Source organism: Topomyia yanbarensis, chromosome 1 (assembly GCF_030247195.1).
Source record: "Topomyia yanbarensis strain Yona2022 chromosome 1, ASM3024719v1, whole genome shotgun sequence".
In the NCBI taxonomy this organism is placed as follows: Eukaryota; Metazoa; Arthropoda; class Insecta; order Diptera; family Culicidae; genus Topomyia; species Topomyia yanbarensis.
In genome coordinates, this window is record NC_080670.1 from 25,567,709 (window position 1) to 25,595,155 (window position 27,447).

At 37.3% G+C, this 27,447-nt stretch overlaps 1 protein-coding gene across 15 annotated transcripts in view; it reads left to right on the forward strand.

Annotated features, from left to right (window-relative positions):
- Positions 1–5,247: 5,247 nt before the first annotated feature.
- The window catches only part of LOC131677135 (complexin), a 647,935-nt gene continuing 625,735 nt past the window's right edge, over positions 5,248–27,447 (forward strand). For 3 of the 15 annotated variants that reach the window (XM_058956759.1, XM_058956768.1, XM_058956772.1), the window contains exon 1: positions 6,549–6,769. The gene's annotated coding sequence lies outside the window, so the exon portion shown is untranslated. Of the gene's footprint in view, positions 5,625–6,260; positions 6,405–6,453; positions 6,479–6,546; positions 6,770–15,780; positions 16,014–16,084; positions 16,333–16,389; positions 16,463–27,447 lie in introns of those variants that run through there. The other 12 variants (XM_058956761.1, XM_058956769.1, XM_058956776.1 and 9 more) reach the window with 11 other exon arrangements.

Below are 27,447 nucleotides of genomic sequence, written 5' to 3' on the forward strand. Positions count from 1 at the left end.
AACCTACATACGCCCGTGTTCGCGCGGTCAATGTTCGGCTACATCCGGAAGTCCCTAGCCTCGATTCCAGCGGCCTCGGTCTTTGCATCCAGTTGGATACCAATAAAAAAACCTAGACAACCGGAAAATCTAGCAATCTCTTCTAGTATCTGAACCGCACACTGAAAATTATTATATTATTCATTCAAACACGCAACTATGCGAATGGCCACACTGTTATAAAATGGAATTATATGAGGCGCTACAACACGCGTCATATAAGCACCTTTCACGATCAAACGCATTAACATACAAACGCTCGAGACCTTCGCGATCATGCACGCACACCTGAGCCCGCGATCTCGCAAACATGAAAAAACCTGGTGATTAAGAGAATGCTTTAGCAATTCTTAAATTTAAACGCATTATCAAGCGTGAACCTACATACGCCCGTGTTCGCGCGGTCAATGTTCGGTCACATCCGGAAGTCCCTAGCTTCGATTCCAGCGGCCTCGGTCTTTGCATCCAGTTGGATACCAATACTAGACAATCGGAAAATCTAGTGATCTCTTCTAGTATCTGAACCGCACACTGAAAATTATTATATTATTCAAACACGCAACTATGCGAATGGCCACACGGTTATAAAATCAAATTGATACTCGCGAAGTTACACGCTGGCACACGCAAATTCCCACGCCATCGAACACTTTAATTTATAAACGGTCGAGCCATTCGCGATGATACACGCAATCGTCTGTACATCTGAACCATACACTCAATATCACATTCATATTTACGGCCCGCTGCAACTTTGTTTACTAATAGTACAATATAAAGACTTATGTTTGAGGTGGGATTTTTTTATGGCGTGATTAACATTAACATAATAAATATCAGGGATTTTTTATCTTTCTTCAGCTAATTGCCACTTGGTCAAGTCTCCCCGTAAAATCTTGGTCAAGTCTCCCCTCCATTAGTTATTGCGTTCAATGTCATTCAAATTCTAGTAATAACTATTCCAATGTTCCAATTTATGTAAAATCATTTCACTGCTTCACAAAGATTAAGATGGTATATTAGTACATTAATAGTAATTAGTAGGCGAGTAGATATGTCCATACAAAGTTTGATAAAAAATTACACCATTTAATGCAAATTTATTAATCACGTAATATTTTCTGCAAGGAAAGGATTTTTCATTCCAAACTTTTTAAATTTAAATTAAATAAAAATATTTTTGAAAAAAATTTAAGAATCGAATAGAAGACACCATAGCCAAAAATAGAATTTTGCGCTTGTTCAAGTCTCCCCATGTTCCCCTATACATCACCAAAAAAGGCAATGACGGTATTTTCATATCTTGTAATATTTTTTTCAAAAAATTGTCTATCTTTTGTAAGTTTTTATAACTTTCTAATGAAAGATGTTAGAGGTTCGGTATTGCGAGAAAAACGGTTCTTCTTCAAAATTGCGGAAATTTTTTCTAAGCAACACACTATAATGGTTAAACAAAACAGAGAGGGCTCACAAACTACAAAAACTCTTCCGTAGTCATAATAAGGCTATGTTTTTAGTTTTAGTAATACGTCAAAACTCCTGCTAAATTTGCATTCTCAACCACTGTGTACTAGAATCGTTGAACCGACCTATCCCATACTTAATTGAAGCCTTGACGGTCGAACTTAATTCACTGAAAACACCATCGATCTCAACGTCGTGTGAAGGGATATTGACGCGCACCTCACAGTAAACCATCTCGTTAGTTTGTTGAAAGCTACTAACTAAATTTATTTTTATAACCTTTCGCGATCTGTTTTGGAACCAATAATTGTGAAATCGAATATTTGTAAATTTGACTAATATTTTACTGTCTTCAATGAGTCTTTAATGAGTACTAGCCATGATCCAGTTGAAGAATTTGAGTTGTTTCCAATTGACGGAAAGATAAAAAATATATACAGACCTACTGAAACGTTATTGTGATTACACTCAAGTTTTTTTACGCGGTATGTTTTACGCGGTTTTTTACGCGGATTTTGAAATTTACGCGGTTTTCATTTACGCGGATTTTGAAATTCACGCGGTTTTCATTTACGCGGATTTTGAAATTTACGCGGTTTTCATTTACGCGGATTTTGAAATTTACGCGGTTTTCATTTACGCGGATTTTGAAATTTACGCGGTTTTCATTTACGCGGATTTTGAAATTCACGCGGTTTTCATTTACGCAGATTTTGAAATTTACGCGGTTTTCATTTACGCGGATTTTGAAATTTACGCGGTTTTCATTTACGCGGATTTTGAAATTTACGCGGTTTTCATTTACGCGGATTTTGAAATTTACGCGGTTTTCATTTACGCGGATTTTGAAATTTACGCGGTTTTAATTTACGCAGATTTTGAAATTTACGCGGTTTTCATTTACGCGGATTTTGAAATTTACGCGGTTTTCATTTACGCGGTTTTTGAAATGTACGCGGTTTTCATTTACGCGGATTTTGGAATTTACGCGGTATCCATCAATGAGGTTCCCTTTATCGCGGATTCTTAAATTTAAGTGGTCTTCATTTACACGGATTTTGAATTTTACGCGGTTTTCATTTACGCGGATTTTGAAATTTACGCGGTTTTAATTTACGCAGATTTTGAAATTTACGCGGTTTTCATTTACGCGGATTTTGAAATTTACGCGGTTTTCATTTACGCGGATTTTGAAATTCACGCGGTTTTCATTTACGCGGATTTTGAAATTTACGCGGTTTTCATTTACGCGGATTTTGAAATTTACGCGGTTTTAATTTACGCAGATTTTGAAATTTACGCGGTTTTCATTTACGCGGATTTTGAAATTTACGCGGTTTTCATTTACGCGGATTTAGAAATTCACGCGGTTTTCATTTACGCGGATTTTGAAATTTACGCGGTTTTCATTTACGCGGATTTTGAAATTTACGCGGTTTTCATTTACGCGGATTTTGAAATTTACGCGGTTTTAATTTACGCAGATTTTGAAATTTACGCGGTTTTCATTTACGCGGATTTTGAAATTTACGCGGTTTTCATTTACGCGGATTTTGAAATTTACGCGGTTTTCATTTACGCGGATTTTGAAATTTACGCGGTTTTAATTTACGCAGATTTTGAAATTTACGCGGTTTTCATTTACGCGGATTTTGAAATTTACGCGGTTTTCATTTACGCGGATTTTGAAATTCACGCGGTTTTCATTTACGCGGATTTTGAAATTTACGCGGTTTTCATTTACGCGGATTTTGAAATTTACGCGGTTTTCATTTACGCGGATTTTGAAATTTACGCGGTTTTCATTTACGCGGATTTTGAAATTTACGCGGTTTTAATTTACGCAGATTTTGAAATTTACGCGGTTTTCATTTACGCGGATTTTGAAATTTACGCGGTTTTCATTTACGCGGTTTTTGAAATGTACGCGGTTTTCATTTACGCGGATTTTGGAATTTACGCGGTATCCATCAATGAGGTTCCCTTTATCGCGGATTCTTAAATTTAAGTGGTCTTCATTTACACGGATTTTGAAATTTACGCGGTTTTCATTTACGCGGATTTTGAAATTTACGCGGTTTTCATTTACGCGGATTTTGAAATTTACGCGGTTTTAATTTACGCAGATTTTGAAATTTACGCGGTTTTCATTTACGCGGATTTTGAAATTTACGCGGTTTTCATTTACGCGGTTTTTGAAATGTACGCGGTTTTCATTTACGCGGATTTTGGAATTTACGCGGTATCCATCAATGAGGTTCCCTTTATCGCGGATTCTTAAATTTAAGTGGTCTTCATTTACACGGATTTTGAAATTTACGCGGTTTTCATTTACGCGGATTTTGAAACTTACGCGTTTTTCATTTACGCGGTTTTTGAAATTTACGCGGTTTTCATTTACGCGGATTTTGAAATTTACGCGGTTTTCATTTACGCGGATTTTGAAATTTACGCGGTTTTCATTTACGCGGTTTTTGAAATGTACGCGGTTTTCATTTACGCGGATTTTGGAATTTACGCGGTTTTCATTTACGCGGTTTTTGAAATGTACGCGGTTTTCATTTACGCGGATTTTGGAATTTACGCGGTATCCATCAATGAGGTTCCCTTTATCGCGGATTCTTAAATTTAAGTGGTCTTCATTTACACGGTTTTTGAAATTTACGCGGTTTTCATTTACGCGGATTTTGAAATTTACGCGGTTTTCATTTACGCGGTTTTTGAAATTTACGCGGTTTTCATTTACGCGGCTCGTATCCCCCGCGTAAAAAAAACCTGAGTGTATTCTCTTCAGAATCGTCTAATCCTGTAAATATACTAAAATCGATGCTTAAAACTTATTTTTTCGTATGTTTTACCCTTAGTGGGTATATTAAATATGGAATTTCGAAAAAAACAACTTTTTGTCTAAAAACTTGATCAAAACCATCGTCAAAAATAGCTACATATTTCCCTCCTAAAATAGACCATCCCCTTCAGCCAAACCAGCAACGTAAGTTCTGCACGCTTTCCAACCGGGGTCGTATCCGGATAAACATCGCACACGCCAACGTCGATTTCAAACAAATTTCCGACTACCCCGTCGTCAAAACTTTCTTCCCGCTTTTGGCATTTCCGCGCACGAGCGCTCTTATCTAGATATCTTTTCAATGCTAGCAGCGGTTTGACAATCAATTCCGCTCCTTTCGTCGTCGTCGTCATCGTCGTGGTAGTCGGTGACGGTCCGTACCCGTTTCGAGCATCAGCATGTCCATACCTAGTTTTGACGCAGTACAGCTTTCCACCTTACCATATGCCGACAGGGAAACGAACCTTCCCGTTTCAGACCCAACCGGACAAAACAATACCATTCCCGTTGGCACTTTGAATTTATAGGAAAACTACTTTTAGAAGAAAACACAGTAATTCGAACAGAGGAGCGGATCGATTCCGATCCTTTTGTCGTTGTGGTAGTAAGTTCAAGGTGCGATTCCGCAGAGAAGCTTTCGTCGCGATGTTGTCGTTGTGAGGGGAGCGAGCTTTAACCACTTTCCAGTGGATGTTTGTCTTCTCATTCTAGCTCACGGGTCTAAGGCGACAATTTTCCAGGACACGAAAGAATCGGCACCGATAGGCTGTCTCGTTTCGATCAGCGGGGAAAGCTTCCCCCACAGTATTGGTTTACATTTTTCCCGAAAGCTCCGACCGCCACCCACCCCAAGGGTTCCGCGGATCCGTTTCGCGAAAGACGTCAAACCAGCGAAAACAAGGACGAGACAAAAGTTTTTGTGTGCACTGCACGGTCGTTTTCCGTTCCGTTGTTTCGATGGTGCAAAAGTGCTGTGTGTTTCTATATTTTTCTCGGTTTTTTGTTGGTACATCTTTCCTCCGGGTGCCGTGCGAAGTCGGGCGCTGAGTGTCGTCTTTTTGGTGTTCTGCGGAAGTTCTGGCGCACGGCCCTGTGGACACTGTGGGGTCCGTGTTCTGCGGAAGTTCAGAAGGCAGCCAAACTAACAGCGAAAGGAAAAATTTAGAAGTGCGGTGCTGGTGTGCTTTTTCTTCGTCGTCTCCTCGATCGACCGAGCTTTCACAGCTGCACTTCTACGGCCGCTACGGCGTGTATGTTGTTTTGCGTGTTTACGGTGGGTGTTAATTTTGATTTAATTGATATTGATTTTTGTGTGCCGCGTGACGTACGGGTCCCGTGGTGTGTAGGGTGCAGGAAAATCCACCGGAACGGCTATTAGATAATAGCAGACGGTAGCGATGGTTGCGATTTTTCTCCGTGTGCAATACTACCAACAGACACACACACACACACGCACGTGAGAATCGACAACAGCAATCGAGTTTTCGGGGTCGGTGTGCGCACGCGCCAGAATTACGTCATCGTTTTTTGACAGAAGATATCTTTCGGAAAGCCAGAGCTTGCCTCACGTGAGCAAGTGAACATAGTACAGGGCTGGTTTTCAAACTGTGTAAAGTTATTTTGTAGTAATTGTTACGATGTAACTCCTATTTAAGGAAACTATTGTACAAGCATAATACCGTGCGTGAAATGCGTTGAAAATTATTCTCGGAGTGCTGTTTTTAAGAGAGCTTTCTATGCCATCACTAACACAATTGAGACTGACCGAACCGCACAGTGGTGTGCGCTTTCAACAACTACAGACAAAATCTCTTTCCCCAAGCTTCGCTCTCTCGTGGTTCCCACAACCACACTGACAGCACGCGAATGAGTGCCGAGTCGATCGTGAGACATTCGATATTCCCGAAACCGTCAACAGAACCGGACCCGTTCCGACAGTAGTGTTCGCTCCCGTTGAGTGACAGGAACCAGTTCTGAACTGTACGACCTACTGAGGAGGAGCATTACTGGCGTGCTGGCCCCAAAACCGTGCGTGCGTGCGTCTACCGATAGCGTAAAGTCACTTCGTGTTGGACCGTGTTGTACTTTAGCCCATCGAAGCCCAACTCCCACCCACGGGGTGACAAAGTAAAAACAAAACTCCCTGCCGTTGTGTGCTCTCCCGCTCGCTCTCACCACTAACTGTGTGTGTGTGTGTATAGTAGTGGAGGAACACTTCGGTTTTCAACTAGCTTTCCCGTGGTTGTGTTTAGTTGGTCCCGATCGGGAGGGTGTGAACTAGGGGAACCCCCTGTGAACTGTCGGCACAGCCAACCGTTGGACAGTTCGGTCCCAGTTTCTGTGCTGTGTGTGTTAAGAGTGACGAGTGCGTTGCGGTGTTTTTACTGTGGAAAAGAGACGAGCCCTGAAACCAGATTGGTGTGTTTACTTTCGATACCGATTTGGGGCTGAACTGCCGCTGCAATCCGTTCTGAACTGTAATCGGTTCCGGATCTTCCTCCTGCCGGTGGTGTGATGGTGGTGCTGTGCTACTGCTGATGATGCTGACACTGATGCCGAATCCCCCGTCGCAGATGTGAACGGTATGTCTCCCATATCATTAACAAGTTTTCAAGGTAGAAACACACACCCCGCAACCACTAAACTTGACACACATGACACATCACTCTGAGAAGAGCACTTCCATCGCAGCCGCCGAAAAAAAAAACAACGGTCACCGAATAGTATATCGATCCGGACAATCGTCGTACGGAATGTGTGAAATTTTTCACCTGACCCAGTGTGACCTATCCGGGCACGCGGTCTAATTTAATTATTGTTTCGACGGGTGGGACTAACAGAGCTGCAAATCGAATCAGTTTTGTTTTGTTTTTTTTGTTCGGGCGAGTGCTGAGCGTGTGGTGAGCGAATGTAAACACTCGGGGTGCAGCTGAGTGTGTTTTGGTTGTCACTTGCTTTAAGCTTCTTGCGGGGAATAGGGTTAAAATGCGTTGTCGTTTGATATTCCAATATTAGAAAACTTAAGGAGAATATAGAAAATTCAAAAATGTTTAAAAATTGATCATTGTAGGCAGTGTTGCCACATTTTATTTTGCACCTTGAGTGAAAAAATCTTTTTCATCTGTTCTGTACCAAAATCTGCACCAATAAAAAAAACTTTGTTGTATAATAATGTTTAGTTAACTTGACCGTTTTATACATCATCCTTTCCAAACTAGTTATATTCTTCCGCCATTAATAATTAAAGAATTCTATACCATTAACACTATTTTACAGCATTTCTGAAGTAAATAAGCTGTTGGTCATTGTCAATGAAAAATCGTGTGCAGAATCCGAAAATGAAGTCCAAAAAAATTACAGTAGAACAGTTTTTGAGTTACAGTAAAAAAAATGAATCTCACTTTTACAATTTAAAGTACATTCAGTAAAATCCAAGTATCTTCGGTTGTAGTGCATCGGTATGAAATATTATTATGTTGATTTAAAGGTAATTGAATGCACTTTCTATTGTTAAAACATTTTTTTAGTGCGACTGGTTCTGACGTTATCTTCGAATCTATTGAACTTTTTCCTAATTTTTCATCATTTTTTTGAAGAAAAATGAGCGTTTGGTCAATGTTTTGGGCAAGATAAAGCAATCCTAAAAATTATATATTTTTGGAAAATTAAAGCTTGCTAATAACCAATTAAAATAAACACTTATTAGTTTAAATCGGATAGAAATTGTGAAAGTTATTAATTTTTTTTTTGTAGAATGGGGATTTTTAAGTTTCTCTGGGTCAACTTATTGAACTTTCTCTATTCCATTTTTTTTTCTATGACGGTGTAAAATGTTGAAATTCGGGTACTTGCTTCACTAATGACTTATTCACCTATTTAGCCATGTTTTGTTCTACTAATATTTTATTTCACGTTATTAAAAAGTCTAGAAGTTTATAATTTTAAATTATGTTGGATTCACACTGGCTTCTACGAAGTACCGATTTTAATGCACTGGTTCACAAAACTTTAATATACTACAATATATGCGTAAAAAATCTTAGTGCAATTACAAAGCATTCTACGTTCTTCAAATCTTTCCGAAGTTTGGATTTTGAGATTTTAAACCTAAAATAAGTTGTTCGATGTCCTACATAATTTCAAAACGCGAACTAGGAGTTGTAGGAAGGAAACCAAATTAAAAGTTTTACAAATTATTAATTTTATAATACTTGTACAAAACCCAGTTGAGCAGCTAGCGTTTCAAAATACGAATTTTATGACGTGTGAGGGTTTAGTTTACAACGAATTTTGTACCATAAAAGTGTTATTTTATGTAATTTATGTAATTAATTTTAAGGATTGCTTTATCTAGCCGAAAATCTTTACCAAACGCTCATTTTTCTTTAAAAAATAAGAAACATTTAACAAAAAGATCAATAAATTCGTAAATAACGTCAGAACCAGTAGTCGCACTAAAACAAAATGTTCTAAAGACCGAAAGTATATTCTATTACCTTTAATTCAACATAGGAATATTTCATATCGATGCATCTGAATTTGTAAATTCTTCTGCATCAATTCCCTCTGGCTAAAGTAAATTTTTGTCTTGCATTTTTTTTTCGTTCGTGTCATCTAAGCTGAGACACTAAGCTCTTTTCTAGCTTCTGTGCACATTTTCTCAATTTTACTTATTATTAGAAATGACAAACAAAAATTTCGTTTTAAAATTTTAGCTCCAAAAATCTACTATTCTGTACTTTTTCACAAAATTCTGTAACCTGTACCGTACAGAATCTGTACCAATAAAATTCAAAAAATCTGTACTTGTGGTAACACTGATTGTAAGTCTGATGGAAAAGAATTTACAAAAGAAGTATATTTTGATGGAATTTTCTGTTGAACTATATTGTATTTGAAGGCATCTTAACTTCCACTTCTTAGTATAATCCACCAAATATGCAATGAAAGAGATTTCGTGACTTTTTTGGATATTTGAAACGGGTTTTACGAAGCATGTTCTGTCCTTGCGATTTTTATTTTCGATCGCTCATATATAAGTTAGAAATGAAAGCTAAAATTATCCCTTGTTAATTGAAATTTGCCTGCTTCACGAGGTCGAGGGAAATTAATTTGACTGCTTCAACTGGTAGATGAAATATCTAGGAATATGCCTTGAAGATCTGTTTTTTTTTCAGCACCTTGGTGTATTTTAAGCTGACGAAATGGGGACATTGAAAAAATCGGCACAGATTTTTTTCTTTTCGATAAAGCGAAGATAAAAAGATTCTTTAGTACCTAGACATAGCCTTATAACCCTTTCTAATTATTTGGTATAAAGTTGTCTTAAGAGGATCTTCTAGTGAAAAAGTTTTATTTTCGCGTATTTTATCATCTTTAAAGCAATCCTGTTTTTTTTACATATGAAGGATTTGATCAAAATCTGATATCAGGATAAATTTTTTAAAAAATTACATGAAAAAAGCGAAAGTTGCAATAAATCTCAGTGTTTGGATTCCAACAAAATGAGTGAATTTATGCAGTGCATCCGTGTTTTTGGTTATTTAGTATTTTTATCGTGCAGTGAAAATAAAATAATATACTGGACTGGGAATGAATCTCATATCAGCGAACAAGAAACTGAAATTGAAATCAGATGAGTTTTTTATCTTCTAGATATTCCTGTATTAATTTTTATGATAAAAACGCCCCCCTTGTCGAATTTACTTTCTCAGTAATAGTGACGGTGAGAGTGATGGATGGATGCGAGGAGATGTTCTAGTTTTCTTATATCATTTTTGTTTTACCTGGTGCTACACTACATGTTCATTAGTTCATACCTTCCGTATATTGTATTTGCATTTGTATTTATTTATTACCCATGTAACATAAGACATACACAGACATTCTTTAGTAACAACGACATGTTTTAATGTATTGATGGAGTGTGACGTCTAGAATGCCAAAATCTAAAACTAAATTTAAAAAAAAACAATTAAAATTGAAATGCTCAAGACACCTTTTCTTAAGCGTTACTGTACTGTTTAACGGGGATATATTTAGGGGAAGCTCATTTCAATAAACTACACCCCTAACGAAGAACGACCTACCATATGTAGCAGAATGGAACCTCGGTATTATGAAATTACGTACTCTTGTGCTTTGAAAAGCCTGGAATTTATTATAAAGATATGCCGGTTTCAAAGATTGTACTATATTATGGATTACGATGCAAGCTCTTGCTTTATGGAAATTATTAAAAGGTACCTAGCAGATTCTTTTGAAGGTGTGTTACTCTGGAATATCTATTTAAATTGGGTATTACACGGAGACGGACACATGCATTTAAAGCTTAATGCAGAAACTGAAGCTCTGTTAAGCACAAAATCCATGGAAATAAAATGTGGAAGAATTTATGATAAAAAGAGAGCAAGTTTAGTGCTTGATCTAAGGCAATGTCGCCATCGTTGCATTGATCGTAGTGCGGCATATTTTTTACCACATTGCTTCCACTAAAATTTACCCCAAACGAATCTTGATTCTATAATAATAATACCTAAACTAACAACATGATCCACGAACTCTATTGTTTGTGAGCCAAGGAAAAGCACAGGTTTCAATGGCTTGATACGGTTGTGCGAGTAAGAGATTGATATGGCGTTAGTTTTAGATGAATTAAGCTGCAAATGGTTTTTTTCAGACCGTTTCTCAAACCTATTTAGGTCTTCATTGAGTAAGGTATTAATTTCATCCTCATTCAAATTTTGGCACTCGAAATATAACTGTACATCATCGGCAAACATATGTATGCGATTTGACGGATTGTTTTTTTTTGCACTCATTTATCATTTTGTGTAAGGTAGCTTGAGTTTAACTAATTCACATCCCAAGTAATAATTTAGGTTTTATGGTACTCTAGGAGTCGTGCCCAAAACTAAGATTACATTTATAGTTGCTTAGCATAACAACAAAGACCGCACCTCTCATGGATGGCTAATACAATAATCTTTTCGTGCAATAAAAGTTCTTCTAGTGTGTATCTTTGCAAAGTAAATTGTTGCTAAATGTTGGCTAATATTAATGTATGAAAAACCTGTTTTAATCCACCACTTGCTTTCCATGGTTTGCTACATCCCATATAAAGATTACATATATTGTTATTACACTAGTGATGTAATTGGATCGAAGTGCTAGGTCTACTCCGAAAGTCAAGATTTCGCTAGGAGAGTGTTGCATCCAGGCTTTGCTTACTTTACAGAAAACCATGTTTGTCGAATTATTGTGTCTTCAAAGTTGCATCTTAGAGTGACTAGAAAAAATATGAATCCCAACGACCCACCCCTGGGTCGACTCGTAGTCCCATATGAAGTGTCTGTTCAAAATTTGAGACAAATCGGACAAGTCTAGCTATCGGACCAACGTTCTTGAAGTTTATATGGGATTTTTCTACAATTTACATGGAGCCAATCTACTAGTTCGCATTTTCACCACTAGGTGCCACTGTAGGCATCAGTGTAATTGTTGTACGTCAACACCCCGATTGTGTTCCGAAAATTACCTGCCCCTAGTTTTTTTTTGTTTTAAGTAAAACACGCGAATTGCAATCCGCCGAGCCTCCCCTGGCCTTTTTGAGGGTTAATATGTATGCAGAATGCGAGGGTGGTACTAATTCGTTCCAACACAGAATAAGTTGAATGTGGGCTTTGATCCTTACGAATAGTGTTTCCTCCTTATAAGTACCGATAACCGCAACTCGACACTTTATAATGCACACCTTCCTCTCTTTGACTTTGGAAGCATTTTTTTAAATCCCTCCCTTTCGTTTCCCATAGTTTTACGTAGACTTTTTGGTGTCTTCAATTTGATTTAATCTTTAATTTTGATAGGAAATCTTCTCTTTTAATTTTTTTTTATTTCGATTATAGAGGTTTTAACCTTAGGGTCATTCGCCTCTTCGGGTTAGAAAAATCTCTTATGAAAAATTTCTAACCCTATGTGCGGGGTCAGGACCGGAACCCAGGTGCGCTGCGTACAAGGCAATCGATTTACCAACTACGCTACGCCCTCCCCCATTCTTTTAATTTTCTTGCAATTTTCAGTATTCCACAGAAATGCTCTCAGAATAAGAAAGGCCAATATATAATTACAAATCTAACCTTTTGTAATAAGAACAATCCTATTACACTGCTAGGTGGATTTATTTCATGTATGTTATTAGATAAAGCCCCACAGTTTCTATCAGCGCGTTTTATGCCATCGCTCCCAGAAACTCGTTCGAGTGACTCGAACCGAGTCCGACATACTGAAAAACATGCAGCAAGACGTCAGTGTTGCCATCGATTTACATTCATTTACTACTTGCTTAGCACTAGCAAGTGGACTAACAGTCTCGACACGCACGTCGTCCATGCAGTCAGTTGGCATATGATTGATTCACACATCCTTCGTGTTTGTCCGAACGGAAGATCCATCACGCCCGCCCTTATTGAGCTCTTTGTGTGTGTGCGTGTGTGTGTGGAGTGGAATTTCGACCGAATGCAGCTATTCTATGTACTACTAGGTCTGTACAGCGATACGGTTACGTAAGATGATTGATCGATGTTGAGTGATTGATTAGCCGATATAGTGCCCGATGGTAGGATATTAACTGTTTATCGGAATCGATCAATAATGGTAGAGCATGGACCGGTGCATTATCTTAAAAATAGCGCCACGGTTACGTGGTTATTTTGAAAAGGATCGTTAAGCACTTTATGCTTTTACTTTTTGAAGGGACCTGCCGGAAGAATCGTTACTCGTCGCCGATTATAGGTATAATCATTAGAGCAAGGAGAAAAGTTTTCTCTTTCGTGAAAAAGTGGCAAATCATTCGTCAAATTGTAAAGGACTAAATTGTGAGAAGTGGCTGATGTACATAATTTTGAGTTGTACATAGAATTTGTAGCTTTTCCTTGCGAGAAAGGGTGGCAAAATCATCAAAAGAAATTGGCATCCACATTTTACGTCAAATATTCAACAATATTTAATGAACCTGCAATTGTTTTAGAAAGGACTTGAAATAATCAACAACACTTAAGATGAACCATAACATTTCGTTAAATACTCAACCTACAATCGATAGAATGCATATAAAATGGTATCGATACTTTGATACGATCAAAGTATAGGGTAAGGTGGGGCAAATCCTACCGTTGTGTAAACCCTTCTGATTTTCGGTAACAGAGGGGGGTCCTGTTACCGAAAATCAGAAGCACTACGCGAACTAATATCAATGGTGTCGTGTAGAGCATCGAAAATAATCATAATGGTGGCATGACAGCATTTTATTAACCTACATTGAGATGCTAAAACGACAAAAAGTGTGTTTTTACAACTTTTGATTCGACTTTTGTGCATTATTGCGTACAGGATATTTCTGATTGTTAAAGTGATTGCATAAAAAATGTAAGTGGATTTAAATTCTTCGATTAAAGTCCTACAAAGTACGTAGATGAATTTGGTTCAGCCTTTGTCATAACTTTTTTTAATTGCATCTTAGTGAAAAATGACGCGCTGGGGCAAATCCGACCGAAAATGTTTATTTATCAAATTGAAATATATTTTTATTGTTATTTTATATTATTTTTTTTGAAAAATGGTTCAAAATTACACACGAAAGACACAAAAACGTGATGATTATAGTATTCGTCAAGCAATGGCTCCGATGCAAATGGGAATATCATTACGTGCTACTGCTCGTGATTTTAGCATTCCAAGATTGACATTGAACTCCATTTTCTTCATGTTACAATTCAATAACACAACATTCATTGATTTATCATTGAAAACCATTAAATTTGGGTAATATCTGCACTAAATCAACCAAAAACATAGGGGGTCGGGTTTACCCCACCATTTTTGAAAACAGCAATAAAATGAACAGTTTCCTAAAACGCTTGTATCTCAAAATATTCCCGAGGTCCGAATAAAATGCTGTATAAAGAAAGTTGCCCAGGAGTCTATCCTTTAATTTGGTATATAAAACGACTTGATCCGATGTAAAATGAGTATTTCACAGCCAAAACCATTTACTAGGTCGGATTTACCCCACCTTACCCTAATATCAAAAATGACCCAAAAATAGTGAATTACTAGTATTTGAGTACCCCAATTTTAATCGTACTATTTGAGTCAATGCGTAGCAAGCGCTGCTCCATCCAACGATTTCAAATGGGTAGGTTGATTGTAGTAATATGGTAATAATAAGCTCATCACTACACAAATTTTTACTTAGTCTATTTGTTTAGCACAACACATTGCGTTAATATTAAATTGCCATTTTATCATATTATAGTAACTTATTATTGGTCTTCTTTTATCAATTTATAGTAAATTATTATTGGTCTTCTAGCAACACTTCGTGCAGTTGATAGTGTTCGTATTATTTTTTTATCAAAACGTTGAGTGACAAAATCGATTGAATCACGCATGCTCTCTTTTGCCAACACAGGCGCATGCTTTAGTAGCTGATGGAACTCAGCATGAACGCCACTCACGTGCTCTTTCGACCTGGGTCAACTGATCGAACCGGCCTCTCATTCTCTTTCGTTTGAAAGCTTCCATTGAAAGCTCTGATTGTTTCGTGTTGTCTCCCTTACCCACCACTGTGTAACGCACTCTCAAATCTCTCAATTATTTTAAATCAAGCTGCCCTGGTAACGGTACCGTTGTAACGCTTGATTTTAGATGGATTCCCACTGAGACGTCCAAAAAAATGTTTCAAAAACGTTCAACACGGGTCCAACAATGGACGTTCGTTGAACGGTTATTTGGACGTTGTCCAAATTGGTCCAACGAACGTCCTTGATTGGACGATTTTGAAACCAACCGTTCTTAGAGGGTTGCTTGTAAATTGGCTTTGCGGTACCTTTGCTTCGTTCCTAAGAACGAGTATATAGTGATGTCTGATTTTTGCAAATAATCGATTATCCGTTAATCGAATAATTTTTGAGAGCTTGATTAATTCATTCGATTAATCGACCAATATAATCGATTAAAATCAATAATCGATTACTTAGTAAATCCTAGTTTGTCAACCAAAAAAAAAAAGGTCGCTCGACACATTTTGAAAAATTGGGAGAAGTTTGGTCATATTTTTTTGCCCTGCGACTTTCATTTTCAATGCCACCCTTCATTAATTATGCTCTCGATTAATTGATAGCAGCTACTCGATTTGCTCGATTATTCCGAAAGCTTGTAATCGATTATTGATTTTTCGATTATTTTAGAAATTAATCGATTATTTGCGTTAATCGAGTAAAAAAAGACATCACTACGAGTATAGGCAATAGCGGGAATGGTCTGAGAATGATGAGATACTTCTGTTTGAGCACAACGAATGCGTGAATCGAGTGCCCTAATGATCGCGCTACCATTTGAACCAACGTGTAGAAAAAGGATGGTAGACGCTGCTCTTACCAACGGCTTCCAATAGATAGAACCAGAGAAAATCCTGCGGAGCTATTCGATTTATTGTTCCGTAAATTAAAACAAGCTATAGTAGCGTTTATTTGATTAGTGCTTTTTGTATTTTTAGAGGTTAAAACATTTGGCTCATTCCGATGTGTTAATAGATGTTATCAAATACAATCGGTTCTACGTATTTTTGTTACTAGTTAGATTTAAGTTTGGAGAGTTTAAAATTGTATGTTTGTTATTTTTAAATATGCTGAATATTTATTAAAATGAACGTATTTTGTATAAACGTCGTCATAGGGTAGCAAGCAATATATTTTCAAGGTTCAAACAAATAGAAAACGGTTGGCACAAAGCACCAATTTTCACTCGCTTTTGACCCAGAACTGTTCAACACTATTAGCGTCGGTTTCATCTGTCGCAAAAACTACAAAAAAAATAAGACGAGACTGCCAATCGAAAAAGCTATGCAAGGGCCGCAAAACTTTTCGCCTAGATTGCCAAAACGGCAACGCCGTTTTCGTTGACCTAAACTGGAGGCCTATCAAGTTAGTGCTTTCGTTTAATCTTCTTGAAACAAGAAAAATCACCGAATCTCTTTCTAGGTCACATCAGAACACATTCATCAATCAACGAGATGAAATAAGTTGGTTTCGGGCAGCTCACAAGTTTCCTGTGGTATGTACCATCGTATACCACTTTTTGTACATTAGACACTGGATCAACAACAACAAACAAACGAAGAAAAAAAACGGACAAATTCGGATTCACACAATGTCGTGAATTTCTCTGCTGCTCATCTGTATCACCAATGTCAAAAGTCTTAAATAGCAAACGCTTCCGATGAGACGCGCGCGGAAAGGACAAGTGCTGGGTCGGGGTCCTCGAAGAGCCTCAGGGAAGCTTGCCTTCGGTGGGTTTTCTGATTCACATAGCACTATGCTGGGACGCGAGGCTCCGGTGACGGTCAAGGACCACTTGAGGGGTTGGCGTCATAAATGGAGAAGCAAAGACAAGTGGGTTTCACACCATTTGCCTGATTCAGTCAGTTCAAAAATTGAAAGCGATCGTTGAGAACCGGCACCAGTCACGTGGTGCCGTCTGTGTTCGTAACATTACGTCGTCGTACAGACTGGATGTTTCGAATCTATGTACACGATAGAATGCAAGTTTTTATGCTTCTTTCCATCGCACGTCACCAGCATCTTCGCCGGTAGCATAAAATGGGACATAATCCCAATCTGTGCGCCACTCTATCAGCACAATAATAGCACCCTAAATGCGTGGTTTCAATGCCACAGCGAATAACGTTTAATGTTTATTCATATCGCCTCGTAATACACACTCACACTGGTGAAGAATGGTTGCCTCATTATTCCGGGGCACTTCCAGCGTCTTAAAGTTGGGTTTTCAATTCCGTGCCAGAAATTGATAGTCTATCCAACCTGCGAAGGTTTTTCTATCGCAAATTGGGGCAGCTTGTCCGATCGTAAACATCGGGCAATATGAAACGTCTGGTCGGTTCTTGTGTTCCCCGTTTTGGGGGAGTTGGGTATTAATTATTTATTGCCGTCCAACACTCCCTCGACCGATGCACAGACCTAGAGCTTTTTTTTAAATCCGGTGCTCCTCGTCCGACTTTTGGATGGAGAAGATGCAAGAATAGGTGGTTCGGGATCGATTTTCCCAATCTGGAGTAGTAGCATTTAGTCGGCGTTGAAGCAAGCTATAAATATATTTTCTACCGGTGTTCGATTTTCAGCTAAAAATATCGGATTTCTTTCGCTTGGACTTGCTTCTCAGATTTGGCCCGATTTCGTTACTTTAATCAACAGCTCCCGCTGGCTGCCACCACTTTTTCTGTCTGTCTGGTTGGCACTTGGCAACCGTCATTCAGAGTCGGTTGGTGATGAGATTGAACACAAATCATGATTAAAGGATTGCATGTGCTACCGAGAAGGGTACGGGGAAACGCAATTCGCGGAAGGTATTCGTTATTTATTTAAGAGCTTTTCCTTTTCAACGAAACTTCTGCGGTCCCCAGAGGATACGGTCTATGATGGGTGCTGAAAGAATACTTCAACAAATTATTCATCTAGGGGAGGGAGTGAAAATCTTAGTAATTGTCAAATTTTCAATGGAACAGCACCTGGAGCTACTAATGGTAGATGATGAACGGGGGAATTAGACTTCGGTGTAGATGGTAGTGGGTTGAAGAACACCTACAATGTAGACAAATTCCAGCATATGAATCTGAGTTCCAAAAACCTATGTTATTTCATTAATTTTCGTAGAACTTAACTGTATCGATTTTATAGTCCGTGCTTTTCCAAAAAAGATGCGACAATTATTTTACGTCGCACCAAATTCGGAGCGCCGTTCGTCACAATGTTCTTTAAATGGGATGAATGACACATTAAAAGGAAACGTAGTACTATTTGGTGTACAAAATTGTTGGATAAATAAAATATACGAAAACCTGAAACTGTGAGACTCACTACGCTCCATTTTAACCTCTAATAAATGTTCCACGTCTCGGATACTTGGAATAATACGAAGGGACCTAAATTAACATGGATGTAATGTTTGGCCACAGCTCCACATTTTGTTTACGGGATTCACTCATTTCGACTCACGGAAAGAATAAATTTTGGAATTTCTTTTGTTCTACAAACAATGCATTCGAAACTAAAGTAATCATTTTTGTCGTTCGCTTCGCTCTGGTTCCATCCATCAGGAGTGCAACGTAGATTGAGTATCTTGACCGCCGATTTCAGTGATAGTTGTAAACAGATTCTGGTATCCTAGTCAGTATATTGATAAAACCCTGCAAAGAATTCTGATAAAATAACCGGATTAAAACAAAAATATACTTAGAATTTTGAGTAAGAAATTTTCAAACAGCCTTCCTATTTATAAGAATGCTGAAACGGAAATAAAAACTAAAACGAAAATAATGAAAAACGGATGTGGGTAATGTCCGAGACATAACCGTAGGAAAGTAGAATACATACACGCTACAAATATACCATATTTACCAGTGACGCAAGCTCCAAGTTGGCGCAATGTATTACAACGTAAATCAACAAAATATAACTGTGCTTCATTTTTTTTTTGACAAATGGCAACACTGTCGCAATCATGTTCCTATCAGCATTCAGTAATATAAAATTAAACTTTGTCATTTTCGAGTTCTGTGACCCAAATTTACATGATTTTTTCTGAATGTGTACTTCATGCTGATAATTCGAAGACGGCAAATTTGTTCACTTATTATTATTTAATTTCACGCGCTTGCGAATGATTATAACCAAAACAGTTTTGTTTGTTATTTATACAAGTCAATATTCGTCGAATTGTATTAAAAGGGACCATATTAATTGAAATCGCTATAACAGCACACAATCCAGCCTAGCCCCGGTATCGATGTACAGTTCTACAATAAAAGCCCCGTCAACGGCTGGGCGTGGTAAAGGTGACACAGACAAATAATCATATCAATTAATCCAAAAGCAAAACGGGTACGGGTAAGAGCACCTCACGGCAGCCCGATGAAAATAATTTGTCATGTAAGCTGCATCCATGTTGGGATCGTTGCTAATGAGGCGTCAAAAATTCATTATTTTTTTAAGACCTCTGATCGAGTCGATATTTAGGTAGGTATACCAAAAACAATACGACATTCGCCTTGTGGACGCCTTGAGTTTGCTGAAATCGTATTGTATATTGTGTTTCGGAAAGTAGAATGAAAGTCAAATAAATAAATGGCGCTTTCCGATTGCCTGTAGTACGTCAGGAATGGTTTGTATGAGCATTTGAAATTTTTTTGTGTTATCACTTATAAAAATAGTACTGCAGAGTGATTGAAGTTTGAGGATTAGGAAAATATAGTAAGTGGCTATTTAGGGTGTACATTTGTATGCGGAATCGAATGGCATAATCAGTTTTTTTGTATAGAAAGTGGCATTCTCGAGTTATGCATTCCTTAAGTCAAGTCATACTGAAATAAATCTTCAAAATCAGTTTTGTACGGTCAAGATCACATAATTTAGAAACTGTCGTCGTTTTAAGGTCGATTTAAAACAAAATACAACAAATCTTTACAAAAAAAATTTTTTAGTGATTAATCTCCCTAGAGACATCTTTGGAGAATCAGCTTTTCAAAAACTATGATGTAAATACTTAATTTCTTCGGCAAAGTTGTTGAAAATAATATTAGAAATAACTTTTCTGAAAGCTCTATCTACGCATCATATCCAATGTTCTTCGATATATCTTTATATTTTAAGTTCTAGAAACTTATATTTTAAGCTCTAGAAAGTTATATCCTTTCGTTGTTCTTATCAACTTTGTTGCAAGTTATACATATGTAAGAGTTATCATAATCTGAATACATAGATAATTTGTGTCTCCAACAAAGTTGTTTCTAATATCGTTCCCAAAAATTTTATTGAAGACAATATATCTTTTTAAATAATGTGTTTTAACGCATTGAATATCTATAATTACGTATAGGAGGATTAATAACCAAAAATATTTTTTTTCAGCGATTCGCTGTTTTATGTTATAAAACTTCTTAGAAGATACCAAATATCCAAAGCTGACAGTATCGAAATTATGTGATCTTGACCGTAGCAAACTGATATTGTACATTGATTTCAGTATTCTGGACTTCAAAAGCACATCACTTGAGAACGCCACTCATTTCATATTTTATTTTGCTTAATTTTAAATTCCACATTTTTAATACAAAAAAGTCTTCAAATGCTCATAAAAATCGATCCTGCTGTACTACAGACAATTTTTTTTGGCTCCGACAGCATAAGTCATTAAATTGACTTTACGCTTGTCCGGACATGCCGCAGACTCAGGTGATTCGCATTTAATGCCAAAAGATACTGACTCCTGCGCTGCAGAAGACAAAAAACTAAGTAACCGGGAAACTCTAAGCTTGTTCATTGACCCTACTCCACGCTTTTCTAAAACTTTCTTACTTCTAATCCTTGCTCTCCCTTGAGTACTATGGCTCTTAATATTTGAAAAATACTTCACCTTCCAGTCCCTTGCTAATTATATGTCGTTACAATATAAAAAAGGAAAAAGATTGACTCACTATAAGTCGTTAATAAAAAAAAAAAACTAAATACAAATAAAAAACGCAATTTTTTATTATATTCCTTTTTTGTGAAAAACAAGATGCGGTCTCGGTACACTAAATTTTTTGTTGAACCGTCTTCTTTTTTCCCATGTTCTTTTGTCACGTGAGTCACATCCATATTCGATTTGTTACTAACAAGGCGTCCACAGTTCGATATTCTTAGTGTGTTTGGTATACCAAAATGTGGGTTCATTTCCCGATTGTTTTCAGTTTCCCGGGATTCGGGTAAGAAATTTGTGATTTTCCGGGATATCCCGGGATCCCTAGAAGAAAAATGGAAAAGAAAGTATTTTCTTAAAATTAGAAGAATTAGTAAATGTTTTAAAATTCGATTGATTGCATATATCTGCGCGAAAAAGGACGTCGATTTGGTAGACTGCAGATCATTGGATCGTTTGGTGACTGGTTACTCAGCTTCTACTACACAAACTGTTGTTGTTCTTAGGTATATAACCTATGTTGTGGTAATCACTATTGCAATTATGACGATATATTGCACGCAGCTGCTGGAATAACTGTCTAAAAATTGATTTTTGGCCGGAGTATTTCGATTGTATTTGGTCAACCTTCATTGGTTATCTCACATATTTAATCATTTAATTCAGGTGTTCCAGGGTTGTATACAGTTATTTGCTACCAAGTGAAAACGACTATATAGAATCCATTTCCGTCAGCACCGTAGCATCCGATCGAATCTTGTTTCAAAATCAAGCAAAATATTGTGCACTGAGAGTCTACCATTGATTTTCTGTTCAAATTCGGGCGAGTATCCGGAATACCTGTTTTTTAGCTCAATAAAAATACTATTTCGCTAAATTTCGCTTAATAATCACTACCTGCATCATAAAGTTGATATTTCATTACTGATCTTCTTCACTTGATTCGAAATATGCTTTCACTAAACCTACCAAATATGTTTGCACACTTTTTAAGTATAGTCGTTGTACACGAATAATGCTTATTTGTTAAGGCGATATTAGAAAAAAAATCGTTGCATTCTTATATTAGCTCGTTCGATGTTCGTTAGAGCTAACACCTTCCATCTCCAGGGTTAATTAGGTCTGCATGTATGAATGTAATAAATCTGTTTAAATAGATGCAAATTCCTTCAATAGAAATACTGACGATTGGTAGGAGATAGAATGTCCTTGTTTTTTAAAGCGTTGGCGTTCAGCAGCTTTACAACCAATCCGCTAATCAATATTTTTTTAGGATTTCGATTTGAATGACAATTGTATTTTTTTTCTTATGGTGAAATATGTCCCTAACACACAGTAATACTATGCGATAGAGATGGCTTCAATAGACCAGTTTATATGTAGCTGGTGTGCTTGTAATAATACGCTACGAGGAATCATGTATAAAGAGTCTGACCAGTCTGCGACCAGATCTCTTTCCTCTCAAATCCCACAGATGTTCTAAAGCGATGCGATAATAACATATGCCGTAAATGAGATTGTTATTCTTTTCTATGTTCGCCACACAAACTGCATGTCACTCCTGAGTGTCTTATATAAATATTCTACTGCATGTTCAAAATGGGAAGGGTTTGTCTCCCCGCTCGTTGCGTAGTTGGAAAATCGAGTGCCATGTAAGCAGCTCACCTGGGTTCGATTCCCAACCCCACGCATAGGATAAGAGATTTTTCTAATCCGAGAAAAGAGCGGTTGACGCTAAAGTTCAAACCTTAATAATCAAAATTTCAAAAAAAAATTGCTATACGTAAAACATTAGAAACTTTCTGAAACCATTTTAAAATCCAAGATTGCTACTTCCAGTTTAGATAATTTCTTTATAACCTCAACAATATGGGTATTTTCGGAATGGGGTTGACGAGTACATCATGGGAATCGATGTCTGAAGTTTTTGTAGAATCCAAGATGGCGACTTCCGGTTTAGATAAATTGTTTATTACCTCAACAATATGAATAATTTCGGCATGGCGTTGACCGGTAGATGACGGAAATTGATGTCTGATGCCATTTAAAAATCCAAGATAGCCACCTCCAGTTTGGATAATGTCTATAACCTCAACAATATAGGTATTTTCGGAATGGGGTTGACGAGTAAATCGTGGAAATTGATGTATAAAACCATTCTAAAATGGCGGCTCCGGTTTAGATAAAAGCTCTGTAACCTGAGCAGTGTGTGCATTATATACGACGAGTATATGACGTAAACCGATGTCCGAAGCCATTTAGAAATCCAAGATGGCGACTTCCGGCGTAGGTAAAATCTATAACTTCCACAATGTGGGCACTTTTGGAATGCTACAATTATAAAGCTTGAGCTTGTGCGACCACCCCTGCAGGCTGCTACTCCGTAATCGATCTGGACTAGCTGAAGCTGCAGAGGGAATCAGTAGATAATTTAGCTTGGGAGTAGCGAAACAAATTCCTAGTAATCCTTAACTGTTTATTGATCAATACCGACGCCCTCCAGGCCCTAACGTAGATCGCGGAAGGAAAGGGAAGGAATGTTTGTCCGATGTTTGCTTTTGCTAGAGGCCGCATATACTACTGCGCACTCCACAAGTATAACGGAAGAAGGACATTTGTTAGTAACTAGATATTGACCTGTATCAAACTCATGGACCGGGGACTAACGGCTTTACTTTCCTTCTGAAGGAAGACGTTACCATAGATTTTTTTCACCTCAGAAAAATCTCAACGACCTCGGCTGGTATCGAACGCAGATCAACCACCGGCGCCGTCGTTTTCGGAATGCCACAAGTATAGAGTAGATATAGTGATTAGTGATGACATGGTTACAGAAAATTTTGCTCAGCTCTAAGTTGCTATCATGGCCTTCGAAATGGCGTCACTCGTCGATTTCCGTCATCTACCCGTCAAGCCCATTTTAAAAATATCCTTTTAGTTGCGGTTATAAAAAATTTCGCTCAACTGGATTTCTAAACTGCACCAAACTATCATTTCCATCATCTACTTAACAAGCCCGTTCCAAAAACACCCATTATTAGGGTTATCGAGAATATTATCACTGGCCAAGTTCGTTCCCAACATTCACATGTTGTTAATGTTCTCGAAAATATTGCTTAATCCGGATTCGCCATCTTGGGCTTCAAAATGGTTCAAAATGTCCATTTTCATCATCTACTTACCAAGCGCGTTTCAAAAACACCCATATTGTTGGGGTTAACGAGACAGTGAAGACCAGTTTGTATCAGCCCCTGGGTGTATTTTTTCTTTTAAATAATCCGGAGCTGTTAAAATATTCTTCTCTAGTCCCTATGCATAGCCTCATGACCCTTTCTCGTGATTTAGTATAAATTATGTTTCGCAAAATTGAAATTTTTATGTTTTCGTATTTTGCGTGTTTAAGATAAGAAAAATATGTTCAAGGAAAGATTTACTTGTATTCGACTTGGTTTGTCAAATGGATGTTCACGGTAGGCTGTTAAAATCGGGTCAAAAACCAATAAAATATAATGGTGGACAAATTCAAGGACATACAACCGGGGATGGGAAGAACGTTGTTGATAAATCGATTGCCTTGTACGCAGCTCACCTGGGTTCGATTCTCAACCCCGCACATAGGTTTAGATTTTTCCAAAAGAGATTTCTCCAACCCGAAAAGAAGCGAATAACCCTAAATTCAAAACCTCTATACTCAAATAAAAAAAGAACAAAAAAAACCTGGGACTGATGAAATTGGTTCTTCACCGTATAATATACCCTTATTGTTGGGGCTTATCGAAAATTTTGCTCAGAAAACTAATTTTAATAAGAATGAGAAACGAACTTTTTTAACGAATTAAATCTCAAATAACAAACTCTTTCTTTTTACTAACAAATTCAATTTACGAACCCGCGGTTTGGATCGTAAATCGAAGTTCTAATGTATCTACATTCTATATACAGAGCATTCTTTGGGTACCATTAAGCGCACTATGCTGTTTTAATGCTAATATACTGCCAGAAAATGTGAAATATTGTGCAATTACTGTGCAAAGATTAACAGTTCGTTTTTTTTGCATTAGCAACGCTATTATAGAGCCTCTATGTAGAACTGTAAACGTTGAAAACCTGTTATCGGTACTACCCCAATTCCCCCAATATTTTTGGGACTCTTTTTATATTTCCTTTTAAGTGTGAAATTCAGAAGGAAATGAAAGTAAGCACTGTAACTGTCCCTATTCTAATTGTATGAGAAGAATATTTTTATCTTAAGTGAATTTGGTGTTCGCACGATGCCAATAATGATTGGCTAAATTGGCTTTCTCAGCCCTGTATATATGTATCGAACGACTTAATTTTTGATTATCCGACGTTTCGGCCGTCGCTGGTGGTCTTAACTGTCTGTCGCTATTTTTCTTGAAAAAAGCGGCCGCCAAAAAGGGCCGAAACGTCGGATAATCAAAAATTAAGTCGTTTGATACATATATACAAGACTGAGAAAGCCAATAGACAAACATAAAACACCTCCAGTCGATCAAAACGTTACCATACCAACAATGTTTTACAAAAAATACCTTTTATAGAGTATCGAACCAAAGTACCTTGTATCGTCATTCACGGTATGTGTGGTCGTTTTGCAGTCTGGACTACATTGGACGCGTTTGAATGGAATGATATATGTCGAATATAATTTTCTACAATGGGATGCATTACGATTAAAACCACAGCATCACATTAGCACTATATTAGTATTATTTTTGCTCTATAATAGCATTGGATACAAATGTAATGTCCATATGCCGCAAGACTTATATGCATAATATCAAATTTTATATACGTTTTATATACGTATGTATAGCTTCCAATGAGGCTACATTTCGGCTACGTTTCGTGCATTTGCAATGCTAATGTAAAGCTTGTTTGCAAATGTAAGTGCTGAAATAGAGTTTTATACAATATTAGTGCTATTTTTTAACAAATATAGTTCAAAGGCTGGATACTTATGATTACTAGGGTAATTTTGTGAATGGACTTTTATATGGACATCGGAAGTTTTTTTTTGTTTTTACTGTATATAAACCGCTGTTTATCCAATTTGGTTTTTTTTGAGGGACTGTACAGCAGTAAACCAATTTACATATATAACCTATCTTTGAGAGCCTTTATCAGAGGCGACGCGTCGGTACGTTCAACCTGTTCATTGAACAGGTAAGCAAAATCTGACGACCCGAATTTTCAGTAAAAATAAATAAACAGCAGCAGCACGCAAATTATTTTAAATGAAAGTAACAACAGCTCAACAATTTGATTCGAACGATAATCCAACCTAGCATACCAAGCGGGTAAATTTCAAAAAAAATCTGTCTTCCCATAACCGGTTCAACCTCAAACATGCACGCACCTCGTACTCTCACCGCATGCTCTGGATAGAGAAGCTGCATGAGCGACGGCTGGAACAGCAGCGTTTTGTATTTCCTTTTGCACCGGTTCAAGTCAAATATTGTACAAATACATTGGCGCGATATCCATATGAGCATCAGAGTGCAAACGAGTGCGATTTATAATTTTTGAGCGCGTGTCGCCGTACGTTCATAACAGTCGGTCGAACGCTTGTTTTTTGGTAGCCTGAACAAATGTTGCTGTATTTGGGGCATATTGGTTTTAGGCGCGTATGTATTCCGTTGGTTCAACGATAATAATGAACCGTCTACTTTTGCTTCAAAGAAATTTTTTGCTCTTTGCATTAACATGTTGATAACTTGTCTACTGAGAGTGTAAAATGGACATAAATTCAAATCAGGGGTTGTTTGAATGATTTCCCGTTCTATCGTAATAATGAACGATATTGCCTCATGCCTCCGATATTTTACGAGAAAAATATTTTTTCTGGATTCAATGAATTGCATGGGGCACATTCAAATTTCTATCTCACTTGAAAGAATTGAGGGAAGACTTTAAACCGGTAGACAAATCTTTACATCATTGTTATACAGAACGACGATTTTTTATTGGTGTGTAGAATATAAAAGTCAACATTTCAATTTAATTCATATCATGCTATGATTTATAAGTATTCAATGACAGAGTTACAAATATTCGAAGTCATTGAATAAAAATTGATCACATTCAATCGCTTTCATTTTCAATATTCAGGGGCGCACCGTTAACCGCAAACAAACATTTAGTGCAGGTTTTCATTCGTCTCCGATTATTGCACGAAGGAAACGTGCAGCAACGAATCAAACGTGTCAAAGTAGTTCGTGGCACAATGTAAGCAATGATAATTATTATTTTACATGCTTTACTAACATTTAAATCATTTACCTAAATAATAAGTGAATTGAATACTATTGTACGATATTCAACTGAATGAAAAACATGGATTTTTGAATGAATATTTTTTCTATTCATCACGAGTCACATCAGGTTCATTTTCAGCCGTCCAAAAAGAGCTTCGATTATTTTAACTCTGCGCAATGATTTTTTATACATGATTATTTTGCTTAAATTTAATTTCGAAAATCTTTTCAAATTCTTCGCATCTCGGATATGTTACTTTTTACTCTTTTAAGCATTCTACCAGACGA